The 11,980-nt window shown below is 39.2% G+C and overlaps 1 non-coding gene across 1 annotated transcript; it reads left to right on the top strand.

Moving 5' to 3' along the window:
* The first annotated feature begins 9,822 nt into the window (after positions 1-9,822).
* LOC131232043 (small nucleolar RNA R71) lies at positions 9,823-9,929 on the top strand. The gene has a single exon (XR_009164648.1). It is a non-coding gene; the product is annotated as a small nucleolar RNA R71 (small nucleolar RNA).
* The last annotated feature ends 2,051 nt before the right edge of the window (positions 9,930-11,980 follow it).

Below are 11,980 nucleotides of genomic sequence, written 5' to 3' on the forward strand. Positions count from 1 at the left end.
ATTTGACATCCAATATGTTGAATAGGTCAGACAGACCCAGATGAAGGTAAAAAACAAAGATCAGCTTGATCCAAAACTTTTATGGCGCCCAAAAAGTTTTTAATGGTTGAAATACATTCAACACTGTTTCATGTAATGTGGTCCACTTGAGATGGGATATATCTTATTTTTTTGTCTCGTAACATAAAATGATCTAGGAAAATAGATGGATGGCATGGATGAAACACATACATCATGTTGGGGCCCATAGAGCTCCGACCACCTGCCATTGGCTGGTGGGAAGGGGGAGTAGCCAATCCATTTCCACAAGGACAACATAAATATTTCCAATCCATTGCAACCTGATACATCCATTGTTTGTAATTATGATTTCTTTGTTCCACCCAAGGAATCCGGATCATTTACTTTCCATAAACAGGAAAACTGTCAGTTGTAATATGATTGAGCCACATTCTCACATGTTGTATTCAATGCAGTAGTGTTGATAACACGGTGATGATGTGGGTCAATCACAATGCAGTAAAACAGAAAAAATATGTTGTAGCAAGAAGAGGATGTGGATTCCTCCCAAGAGTTGGGAAAATGTTATTCCTAAAAATTGTAATGCCAATTTTTGATTGATTTATAAAATGCAATTTAAATGCTATAGATTTTAGTTGTGGTGGTTCAACCTCGCAGTACGACACGTGTCCCGCTATATTTAATGTGAGCAAAATCTTTTGCTGGCAGGCAATCTGCTGCCCGCGAATAAAATCTTTTCATATGCGGGCCAGCGTGTAATAAAAGGAAGTGGATTGCATCCAGCGGTGCATTAGATGTAATCAGTCCAACTTTAATGAAAAATCATCATGTGCGCTTGTACGATATGAAACCTATAGTAAAAAAATTTAATATTTTCTACATAAGATTATCAATTTACCCATTTCACTATAGGTTACATGCTTGTACATGCACACATGGTGCTGGACCCAATAGATCCAATGCCATATTGGACTCAAGAGGTGTTCATATTAAAAGGCACTACATTGCAGGGCTCACCATAATGTTTATGTAAAATCTACCTCATTGGTGTGTTTCTCCCTCTCATGTTAAGACATGCACAACCCATCCAAAACTAAAGTGCACTGCACCAAAGATAATAATAGGATTGGAGACACCTTTAGTTGAAATCTTCATGGGTCCCACAAAGATTTATATATACAATCTAACCCATTCATAAGCCAAACTAAATCTTAATCTAAAATTTTTGGTAAACCCTAAGAAGTTTCAATGGTGGGATTCCTTTTCTTTTTTCCCTATAATTTGGTCCACTTAGGCCTGATTTTTAGGCTAATGCCCTAAAATGAGAGGACCGAAATGATGGATGTAATCAAAGATTTCACAACATCATAATGGGCCCCACATCTTAATGTTTTTTTTTGTTACACCCTCCTTATTTTAGTTGCATTAAATGCAGCAAGACACATTGCAGAATAAGCGGAAATCGCGGGAGCATTAATCTAGGTGAAAATCACATCTCATGTTTTGTCAGTCTTTTCAAGAATGGTCCAAATTTCTGAAATATCCCACCCATGGCCCACACATGTATAGATGGTTATGATCAGTTAGTCCCCACACGTGTACATGTTAGAATCAGGGTACACACAAGTGGGATGAAGCATTTGATAAGTTTGTTTTACATGGACTAAGACTCATGCTCATCAGCATGCTTTGCTAGATGGGGCTTGCATACACCTATGGATAGATGATTAGAACAGTCTCTCAAGTGGTTCTAGTTTGAGTGGCTTATTATCTAGAAATGTATCAAAAGGATGATTTTGACCATCAAACAGAGTATTACAGAAAATAAAAGAAAGAAAAAAAGTTAGTTTAAAGTGTTGGATATGGGCATGTAAGGTTTGTGAGCAACCACCAGTGGATGGTCCCACAAGATTATTTCTTGACGCATTCTCAAAATTCAAACTTAAACAGGAAAGAATTGTGATAAGAGAAAGAGATCAGATGTGAGCCCTATCATATCGGAACTCCTCCCAATTCTCTTAATTTCTCTCTTTAGAATTCTCCAAGTGAATGCATGGTGAGAGATTCTCAAGTGAGGACATTGGGAGAAGAATGACAAGAGAATATCCATTGTCCATTACACTATCTCTAGACGGCCTAAATAATTACTCGTGTTTAGTGATCATTTTAATCATAGAATTAGAAAGGTGATTAAATCCGTTTGGCTCTCGTAACAGTTCGGTAGATCGTTGGACCTGAGACGTTCTATGTTCTATCTTTGACTTTATGCGAAAGTCTCTAAAATCATGTAAATATCATTAGATCTTCTGAAGTCTCCCATATGGGCCTTTTAAAAAGAACCTTTGCAATGTGTCTCATTCTCTCTAATTCTAAGTAAATTAAGGTTTTGATTACCCATATGCGGATGAATGTGAGTGTCGGCATGGTATAGCAGGTGGTACTATGTTTCAATGAACCGGCATGGTATAGCGTGTGGTACTATGTTTCAATGAATTGGGATCAAGTCAAGTACAAGATGTTCAACCCATACCTGCTTAATGATTAATAAGTATTGTGCTGATGCAAAAATCTGAACGTCCTCCTTTGACCACTTGATACCTGCAAGAGAAGACAAAGATATAGACCCTAGCTATAGCAGGGGACCCTCCGATGCCAAAGTCAGACAGGCAAACTAGGTCTAGTAGAATGTAAGATTTTAGGGTATGTTTTCTGCATTAGATTGTATGTATCTTTCACCATTGGAGGTGCTCCTACTTATGCTTGAAAGTGGTGGTTGTATAGAGGGCAATCTCCTTATTTAGTAGGTGCATGTTGTAAAGGGATTCGTATCTTGATCGTATCGCAAACATCTCCCGAAATCTTTGGCTGAGATCTTGGACAGAGTCATGTCACAGATATCTTCTGAGATCTTTGGCTGAGATCCTAGATAGATCCCTTCGATAAGATCTAGGTAGTCGGAATCAGAGAAAACACATATTAGGATGTCGAGGTCGAGCATCTAAAGTGGCCTATATAGATGTTTCGAATAGTACTTTACCAACCTGAATTTCCTAGTGAGCTGTGATCGAGTTTTTCCTAAGCACTGAACAAATTACTAACCTACCAACCTGCCCTTGGGAGTTACGTTCGACCACTGAGATCGAACTTTTTTCCTTAATAGAATATAGACCTCTTCATCTTACCATACGGGGAAGGGTTTCCCTGAGTGTAGCATCTTGGAGTCTTGCCTCATGCAGGGTCATACCTCGGGAGCCCTTACTAAGAGGTGTTCCGAGCAGCAGCTCAAAAATGGATGGAACCATGGAAGAGCTTGGCGTCTGATAAAAATGGACATATTTCATCTTCTGATGGCCGAGCTCGATAAATAGGTTGTTTCCCCAGTAGTGAATTACTGCTTTCTGGCCACTTAGGAGCTCCTTGGTCATGGCTGTCGCTGACTAATCACGCGACGAGCCCAGATGTCCGAACTGTTAGCCAGTCCATTTTTACCCATAACATATTGCATCTATATTTATATGAGGTTTGAATGTATTGGTTACCCATTAGGTACCTATTTTTTATTTGAAAAATAAAATTTTAATAAAAAATAAAACTCCCACTATTACATTAAAATATTAGATTCTATGGGATAGAAAAACTTTAATTTTTATAAGTTATATAATGGCAAGGTTTCTAAAATAAAATTCCACCATTATCTTAAAATATTAGATTTTATCATCTAGAAATACTATGGTTTTTAGAAGCTAAACAATGGTTAGATTTCTAACTATAATTAGAAACTTAACCAAACTTAATTAGGTTGTTAGGATTTACTTAGACATTCACATATTAACATATGGCCACACATGCAAAATTGGACGGTTCAAGATACATTCAAGTCTTGCATCAAGTGGGCCCTCACAGAGTCCATGAAGTTTCTCTGGACTCCTCACAGAGATACCTCGAATCTACGAGGGAAAATAAGAAAATAGAAATAAATTCTAAAAATTTGAAATTTGATTGATAGAGAATTGTCTAATCTGTATGTGTTCCTGTTACACTAAAAAGGAAAAAAAAAACCCTCAACCAAAATTCGTAATTACCAAAAATAGCAAAATTATAGGGAATCATCTTCTGCTCCTTCGCAACCTTACTTGTGAGATAAATGTGATGCTCCGTGCTCTGCTGCTACTGATGCTCCGAGCATGAGCCATGCGTGCTCTATTTGAGTCTCTGCCCCCCACGGGTCCTCCGAAGATTGTGCGCATCTCCCCGATCGCTTCGTTGTTGTTCCTGTCGCCTTGGTGGTCGTCTCTCTTTTCTAGTCACTCATCCCTTCTCTTGTGGACATACTCCCACAGATGTCCACTCCAGATGAGCGACTCGATCTCTTCTTTAAGATCAAAGCAATCGGCAGTAGTATGGTCGTGATCATAGTTGAAGTAGCAATACTTCCGTTTATCTCTCTTATCCGCATTGGCCTTCATCCTATTCGGCCACTTCAGGATCCCTTTATCGCTAACCTCCATAAGAACTTGTTCAAGAGTAGCATTTAGCAGGGTGTAGGAACGGAACCTGCTCTCCGGTTGTCGATTAGGGTGTGAGCCTCTGCTCGAATCGTCGTCCCTTCTCTTCTTACTGTTGACGGTGAGCAGCTACCTTTCTTCCTTGTGCTTTCTGTCCTTAGTTGAGATGTTTGTGCTTTGAGTGGCTTTCCATGAGCTGAAGAGTTCATATACGTTAGAGTATTTTATGAGCTTGGTTGAGGAGATTGGTGATTAGGTAACCTAATCTCCCACCCCCAACTAAAAATCTACATTGTCTTCAATGTAAAAGATATGCTCGCAATGTACATGAGACAATGAAAGTAAATAAGAAGTGATGGGAAGATTATACCTGGACGAGGGATTCAAGAAGCTTTTACACAAAGATCTTAACATGAAAGCAAGTCAACACAAGAGAGAAACCAACAAAAAAAAAACTATCCTAAAACAATGTAGAAAGCAAATTAACCTAGAACAGCATAAAGCAAACTACCCTAGTCCTATGAAAATAGGAAACCTACCTATACCTCCATCAGACTAGGAGATCAATCCTGGTAAACAGGATCAGTCAGAGGTATGGACATGTCCTCTGAATCAAATTTCTTGATAAATGGCTTTAAGCGATGTCCATTTATTTTAAACTCCTTGCCATTGTCAGGATCTCTTATCTCAACGGCCCCATGAGGATACGCAGTGATCACAATGTAAGGACCAGTCCAACGAGATCGAAGCTTACCTGGAAAGAGATGTAATCAAGAATTATACAAAAAGACTTTCTGACCAGGTGTGAATGATTTTCGTAGAATACGTTGGTCATGAAACGCCTTCATTCTGTCCTTATAAATTCTCGAGTTCTCGTATGCATCGTTCCGAATTTCTTCGAGTTTATTCAACTGAAGTTTGCGTAGCGAGCCAACGTTGTCCAGATTGAAATTCAATTTTTTGATTGCCCAGTAGGCTCTATGTTCCAACTCCACAGGCAAGTAGCAAGCCTAAAGGGAGACATTCCAATAGGGGTTTTAAACGCAGTACGGTAAGCCCATAAGGCATCAGTCAATCGGATTGACCAATCCTTATGGTCAGGGTCAACCGTTTTCTCCTAAATGTGTTTAATCTTCCTATTGGAAATCTCAACTTGCCCACTTGTCTGTGGGTGATATGGGGTACTCACCTTATGAGAGATATCGTATTTCTTCATTAAACTCTCAAATGGCCTGTTACAAAAGTGTGAGCCCCCATCACTAATGATAGCTCGAGGCGTTCCGAATCGGGAAAGAATGTTCTCTTTTAGGAATTTAATTATCGTGCGATGGTCATTATTCCGATACGGAATCACTTCAACCCATTTAGTGACATAGTCTACATCGAGCAAAATATATAAATTTTCAAAAGATTGGGGGAATAGTCCCATGAAATCAATGCCCCAGCAATCAAATACCTCGATGATAAGAATGGGATTCAAGGGCATCATATTTCGACGGGACAACGCTCCCAATTTCTGACAACGCTCACAAGCTTTGCAAAATTCATGAGTGTCCCTGACCATAGTGGGCCAACAAAAGCCTCACTGCAAAATCTTGGCCGTGGTCTTTTTAGCAGAAAAGTGACCACCACAGGCCTGTGAGTGATAGAAAAAGATGACTCTCTGATGCTCATCGTCTGGCACACATCTCCTTAGGATCTGGTCTGGGCAATATTTAAACAAATATGGATCGTCTCAGAAAAATTTACGCACCTCGGTAAAGAATTTCTTCTTATCTTGTGCAGTCCAATGTGTCGGTATGGAACCTATGGTAAGATAATTAGCAATATCAGCGAACCAAGGTGAATGGGAGACTCTAAACAGTTGTTCATCAGGGAACATGTCATTGATATGTGTCGTTTCAAGGGAATCAAAGAGGTGAGAAAGATAGTCAGCCACTACGTTCTCTACTCCCTTTTTATCTTTTATTTCTAGGTCAAAATCTTGGAGTAAGAGAATCCATTGTATTAGGCGGGGCTTAGCATCATTCTTAGACAGAAGATACTTGAGCGCTGCGTGATCAGTGTAAATAATGATCTTGGATCCGATCAAGTAGGACCGAAATTTGTCCAAAGCGAACACAACAACCAAGAGTTCCTTTTCCACAGTCGAGTAGTTCACTTGGGCAGGATTTAGAGTCTTACTCGCATAATGAATAACGTAGGGTTTCTTATCTTTTCTCTGGCCTAGAACCGCCCCAGAGCATAATCAGACACGATGCACATAAGTTCAAAAGGAATGCCCCAGTCGGGTGGTTGTATGATGGGTGCACTAGTCAACTTGCCCTTAAGCTTAGTGAAAGCTTCCTAACATGGCTCAGTCCACTCGTATGATGTATCCTTTTGAAGTAGATTACATAAAGGACGAGAGATGATACTAAAGTCCTTTATAAATCTTCTGTAAAACCCAGCGTGTCCTAAGAAGGATCGCACGTCTCTAATGTTCTTAGGTGGAGGTAGGTTAGAGATAAGATCAATTTTTGCCTTATCCACCTCGATTCCTTTAGATGAGATAATATGTCCAAGGACAATTCCCTTATGAACCATGAAATGGCACTTCTCCCAATTAAGTACCAAGTTCTTTTCTTCACATCTTTTCAGCACACATTTAAGACTCTCTAAGCACTTGCTGAAAGATGAACCGAAAATAGAGAAATCGTCCATGAAGACCTCTAGATATTTTCCCACCATGTCAGAAAAGATACTCATCATACGTCGCTAAAAGGTGGCAGGGGCATTACATAATCCAAATGGCATCCTTCTGTAGGCAAATGTGTCGTAGGGACATGTAAATGTGGTCTTTTTCTGGTCCTCAAGGGCGACTTCAATCTGATTGTAGCCCGAATACCTGTCAAGGAAACAGTAATAGGAATGACCAGCTAGCCTTTCCAAGATTTGATCAATGAAGGGCAAAGAAAAGTGGTCCTTCCTCGTGACGGTATTCAGCTTCCTGTAGTCAATGCACATTCTCCAACCAGTAGTAACTCTAGTTGGCATGAGTTCATTATTGGCATTGGCTACGATGGTGATCCCGGACTTCTTAGGAACCACCTGAGTTGGACTCACCCATTGACTATCGAATATGGGGTATATGATACCTACATCCAATAGTTTAAGAACCTCGGCCTTAACCACTTCCCTCATGTTTGGATTTAGTCTACGTTGTGATTGCCGAGCGGTCTTCGTATTATCCTCAAGATATATGCGGTGAGTACAAATCGAGGGGTCGATTCCCTTGAGGTCCGCTATCGTCCATCCCAAGGCTCCCTTATGCTCAATGAGAGTAGAAATGAGCATACTTTCCTGTTCTTTCTCCAGGTGGGCAGAGATCACCACTGGGTATGTCTCATCTTGACCTAAATATGCGTATTTCAAATCAGAGGGCAAAGGTTTTAGGTCAAGCTTCGGTGGCTTGAGGTTAGACGGTAGAGGCATTACATCGGTTTGTGGCAATTCTTCAAATTGTGGCCTCCACCGGTTAACTTCAAGTACCGATACAGTATCAAGTAAGGCACACGTCTCCCTAATCATATCATCATCAAAATCATGGGAGTGGGCCAGGCACATCTCTAGAGGGTCAGAGGATAAGGTCAGAGGTGTCGTATCTTCCACTAAAGAGTCAATCATATTAATGTCATGAAAATCGTCATCATCCTCTAAGTTTCTGCCATTATTGAAAAACATGTTTGACTCCAATGTCATATTTCTAAAAGACATAATCATGACACCATTCCTGTAATTGAAAATTGCGTTTGAAGTGGCAAGGAATAAGCGACCAAGAATGATGGGAATCTGAGTGCTCATGTTATTGATGGGTTCGGTGTCCAGGATGATAAAATCTACAGGGTAGTAAAATCTATCAACTTGGACCAACACATCCTCAATTATCCTTTTTAGTCCACGAACAGAGCGATCAGCAAGTTGTAGTAAGGTTAGGGTGGGTTTTAATTCTTCCAAACCTAACTATCTGTATACCGAGTAGGGAATCAGAATGACGCTTGCTCCTAAGTCAAGAAGTGCATGATCAATTCGATGGTCTCCGATTACACATGATATGGTTGGGCTACCACGATCTTTGAATTTCTGTGGCACATCTTCCTTTAGGATGACACTCACTTTCTCGGTCAAGAAGATCTTCTTTTGAATATTCTATTGTCGTTTGGTCGTGTATAAGTCTTTCAGGAATTTGGCATATGAAGGTATCTGTTTTACGACATCAAGTAGAGGAATGTTGACCTTCACTTGTTTCAACACCTCTAGGATATCCTGAGAGTTAGAAAGAGGTTTTGGTGCGACCAACCGTTGGAGAAATGGAGCAACTGGCTTTTCTAGAAGTTTCGATTCTAATTTTTGTGGGGCATCACTAGGTCCATCATTGTTGTCCTCTGCTTGTTCTTGAGGTTTTTCGGGCCTAACCGGAAGGGTTTTATCAATGATCTTCCCACTCCTAAGAGTGGTGATGGATTTAGCGTGCTCCATTTGATTTGAAGAGCTAGGGTCACTTATTTCATATTGTGGTTTGGGATTGGGGAGAGGTTGAGCAGGAAGCATCCCCTTCCCTCCACTTATTAATTGTGACTCTATCCTTTGAATAGACGACGCAAGTGTTCCTAATGCTGTGTGGACATCATGAAACGCTTGTGCCAAATTTTGATTAAGTAGCTCTTGTTCTCGAATATGTTTTTGAACTGGATCCTCTTGAGGTTTCCCTTGATTTGGAATTTGATTGAAGAAACCTTGAGGGGTAGCAGTTTGTCCATTTCTCCAACTAAAGTTTGGATGATTTTTCCAACTAGGATTGTACGTATTAAAGGTCGGTCCATTGAAAGGTCTTTGATAAGTATTTACGGCATTGGATTGTTCATTCAACACTTCTCGAAAGGCAGGTATTGTAGGACAATTTTCAATTGTGTGAATGTTGCAATCACAGATGCCGCAAACACTTTCATTAACCTTATCCTTCTTTCCTTCCATGGCCTCAAATTTTCTTATGAGCGTAGTCACTTTATACTTGAGATTATCCTCTTCTTTCAAGAGATACAATCCACCTTTCTCCTTAGATTGAGTCAGCCTAGACGCGGTGTTCGATTTTGGGTAATAATCCCATGATTGTGTTTTTTCCGTAAGACTATCGAGGTAATCCCATACCTCGTCGACATTTTTATTAATGAATTCTCCATTACACATTGTCTCGACCATTTGGCGGATGAAAGATGTCAGTCCATCGTAGAAAAAATTTGTAATGCGCCACGTTTCAAAGCCATGTTGTGGGCATGAACTGACCAAATCCTTGAACCTTTCCCAACATTGGTAAAATGTTTTATCCTCCTTTTGGGTGAAGTTCATGATTGCTTTTCTAAGGATAATCGTTTTATGATGTGGAAAAAATTTCTTTATAAATTCCCTCTGCATATCATTCCATGTGCCAATGGATCTAGGACGCAGTGAATGTAACCACGTCTTAGCCTTCTCCTTCAAGGAAAAAGGAAAGAGTTTCAGCCTGACTGTGTCCTCAGACACATTTTGAAAATATAAAGTGGCTATGATCTCATCAAACTCTTTCAAATGTAGATATGGTTCTTCAGATTCAAGCCTATGGAACTTAGGAAGGAGTTGGATAACCACTGGCTTGATGTCCATATGTCCTGTTTTTTCAGAAAAAATCATACATGAGGGCGTACTCACCTCCGCTGGTTGTAAATAATCTCATAAAGTACGAGGCGGGGTTGCTTGATACACTTCATTCTCATCCTGAATGTCATCCACCCTAGGTTGGGGTAGAAGAGGTTGGTTTTCAGCCATCACTTCAATTAACTCAGGGAATTTCGAGTGGTGTCTAGTCCTGCGATGAATAGTCAACCCCTCAACCAATCCTCCTTCAGTCAAGAGACATCAAGTGTTGTCACGGGCCCACTTGGGCATGAAACACTCGCAGCCCTCAATCAAATTCGAAATCTAATCCTAAGAAAGGAAAAGAAAATCTAGAAAGAAAAAGAGGGTTGGAAAGAAGTTACCAAATTGGAGTCCCTAAGTTAAAAACCTGTAAAAGAAAACAAAACAAGTTAGTTTCTAAAGAGAAAGTCTAAAATTAGAATTAAAAAGAAAGATAAAAGTAAACTAGTTTCTAAAAGAAGAAATTTCTAAAAGAAAGTGGAAATTTCTAAAATAAATTAGGAAAGTCTTAAACTAGAAAGTAAGTTACTAAAAGAGATCTGAAAAATAGAAAGTAGAGAAAGAGCTTACTGAATTAGAAATTTCTATCTTAAAAGCCTATAAAATAGGAAGGTTAATTTCTAAAAAAGTCTACAAATAGAAAATTTTTAAAAATAAATTAGGAAATAAAGTTAGATTCTAAAAGAGTTAGAATTAGAAACTTACTAAAAAATAAAAAAAACAAATCCTAATATAGAAATAGCAAGGAAGAAATTAAGAAAGAAATTACCAATTTAGAAACCTATCTCAGAATCCTACAAAACGGGAAAGTAGGGTTAGTTTCTAAAAAGGGAAAAACTTCCTAAAATTAGAAAATCCTAATCTTAAACTAATCCTAAAACTAGTTAATCTTAGAAAAACATAACAGTCAATCCCCGACAACGGCGCAAAAAACTTGTTCACTCCCCAAGTGTAGGGTTGTGATGTAGTAATACACTCGGTAAGACCGAGGTCGAATCCCAAGGGACTGAACCTTGTACATAATCTGAAAATAACTAGAACTAGAAAAAGATGAAATCTAAATCAGGTGGATTTGAGGAATAATGATGAAATAGTAAACTAAAATATGTAGAATTCAAAGGTAGGAAACTAGGGATTCAGAGGATCCACTTGTAGAGATCAGGGAAATCTTATGTCTGCATTAAAAACTTATCTGGACTTGGAGTCTATCTTCATCCAGTTGAAGGGTGTAACCATGAAAATCAAGACTGAACTTCCTTTGATATAGTTTTCAAGAGATGAAAGGTGTATGAATTAGAATAGATTCCATCACCAAACCATGCCTAGGAGACAAAGCAAATAATAGAATTAAACTAATTGACAACCAATCATTGATGTATGAAGGTTAGGAAGGGTACCGTCATCTGACCACGCCCAAGAGACGATGGTGAACAACAAGGCTTCCTGACGTCAAAAATATAAAAAGTAAAGGAACATGCTTAAAGCTATCGCAGACCCATTGTAATTTTAGTCACAACAGACCATTAAAAACTAAAAACATTCGCTTAATTAAACCAAAATCAACATCAGTTCAATCTAAACAAAAGGCACAAGCAAAGAGTCTCTCATCACGCTATAAGCTTCACCTCTTAGCCCTAGCTAAGAGGTTTAGCCCAACATGATTAGGCTAACATCAAAGAAGAAAAACATAGAATAAAGAGGAAGATAATGACTCCTCTGACCGTCCGTCTCTCGCTCCCTTG

This window comes from Magnolia sinica, chromosome 17, assembly GCF_029962835.1.
Source record: "Magnolia sinica isolate HGM2019 chromosome 17, MsV1, whole genome shotgun sequence".
NCBI classification, from domain to species: domain Eukaryota; kingdom Viridiplantae; phylum Streptophyta; class Magnoliopsida; order Magnoliales; family Magnoliaceae; genus Magnolia; species Magnolia sinica.